Genomic DNA, 2,123 nt, shown 5'->3' on the forward strand with positions numbered 1-2,123 from the left:
ACGACACACCAGAACTGCGGGATGACACACCAGAACTGCGGGATGACACACCAGAACTGCGGGACGACACACCAGAGCTGGCGGACGACACACCAGAACTGCGGGACGACACACCAGAGCTGGCGGACGACACACCAGAACTGCGGGACGACACACCAGAGCTGGCGGACGACACACAGGGAACTGGGGGACAACACACCAGAACTGGGGGACAACACACCAGAACTGCGGGACGACACACCAGAACTGCGGGACGACACACCAGAACTGCAGGACGACACACCAGAACTGCGGGACGACACACCAGAACTGGGGGACGACACACCAGAACTGGGGGACGACACACCAGAACTGGGGGACGACACACCAGAACTGCGGGACGACACACCAGAACTGCGGGACGACACACCAGAACTGCGGGACGACACACCAGAACTGGCGGACGACACACAGGGAACTGGGGGACGACACACCAGAGCTGGGGGACGACACACCAGAACTGCGGGACGACACACCAGAACTGCGGGACGACACACCAGAACTGGGGGACGACACACCAGAACTGCGGGACGACACACCAGAGCTGGGGGACGACACACCAGAACTGCGGGACGACACACCAGAACTGCGGGACGACACACCAGAACTGGGGGACGACACACCAGAACTGCGGGACGACACACCAGAACTGGGGGAAGACACACCAGAACTGGGGGACGTCACACCAGAACTGGGGGACGTCACACCAGAACTGCGGGACGACACACCAGAACTGGGGGACGACACACCAGAACTGTGGGACGACACACCAGAACTGCGGGACGACACACCAGAGCTGGGGGACGACACACCAGAACTGCGGGACGACACACCAGAACTGCGGGACGACACACCAGAACTGCGGGATGACACACCAGAACTGCGGGACGACACACCAGAATTGCGGGACGACACACCAGAACTGGGGGACGACACACCAGAACTGGGGGAGGACACACCAGAACTGGGGGACGACACACCAGAACTGGGGGACGTCACACCAGAACTGCGGGACGACACACCAGAACTGCGGGACGACACACCAGAACTGCGGGACGACACACCAGAACTGCGGGACGACACACCAGAACTGCGGGACGACACACCAGAACTGCGGGACGACACACCAGAACTGCGGGACGACACACCAGAATTGCGGGACGACACACCAGAACTGCGGGACGACACACCAGAACTGCGGGACGACACACCAGAGCTGGGGGACGACACACCAGAACTGCGGGACGACACACCAGAACTGCGGGACGACACACCAGAACTGCGGGATGACACACCAGAACTGCGGGACGACACACCAGAATTGCGGGACGACACACCAGAACTGGGGGACGACACACCAGAACTGGGGGACGACACACCAGAACTGGGGGACGTCACACCAGAACTGCGGGACGACACACCAGAACTGGGGGACGACACACCAGAACTGGGGGAGGACACACCAGAACTGGGGGACGTCACACCAGAACTGCGGGACGACACACCAGAACTGGGGGACGACACACCAGAACTGCGGGACGACACACCAGAACTGCGGGACGACACACCAGAATTGCGGGACGACACACCAGAACTGCGGGACGACACACCAGAACTGGGGGAGGACACACCAGAACTGGGGGACGACACACCAGAACTGGGGGACGTCACACCAGAACTGCGGGACGACACACCAGAACTGCGGGACGACACACCAGAACTGGGGGACGACACACCAGAACTGCGGGACGACACATCAGAACTGCAGGACGACACACCAGAGCTGGGGGACGACACACCAGAACTGCGGGACGACACACCAGAGCTGCGGGACATCCCAGGAGGAGCTGCACAGATGCAGCAGAAACTGAAATTATTTCCCAGGTACCTTTTATATGACCCTGGGGCCCCCAGAGAGGACCACGGGGGCCCAAATCCTAACCAATGGTCCATCTGCTTCCCATCTCCATAGAAGAGTAATAAGAGGATACAATACAGAGGATAAGGGAGATTTGTAGACCTACAGAAGACCAAACACCATGAAAATCTGAACATGTTCCAATCAGATTGTCCTGAGGTTGAGG

The sequence above is a fragment of the Aquarana catesbeiana genome, linkage group LG07 (genome assembly GCF_042186555.1).
Source record: "Aquarana catesbeiana isolate 2022-GZ linkage group LG07, ASM4218655v1, whole genome shotgun sequence".
In the NCBI taxonomy this organism is placed as follows: Eukaryota; Metazoa; Chordata; class Amphibia; order Anura; family Ranidae; genus Aquarana; species Aquarana catesbeiana.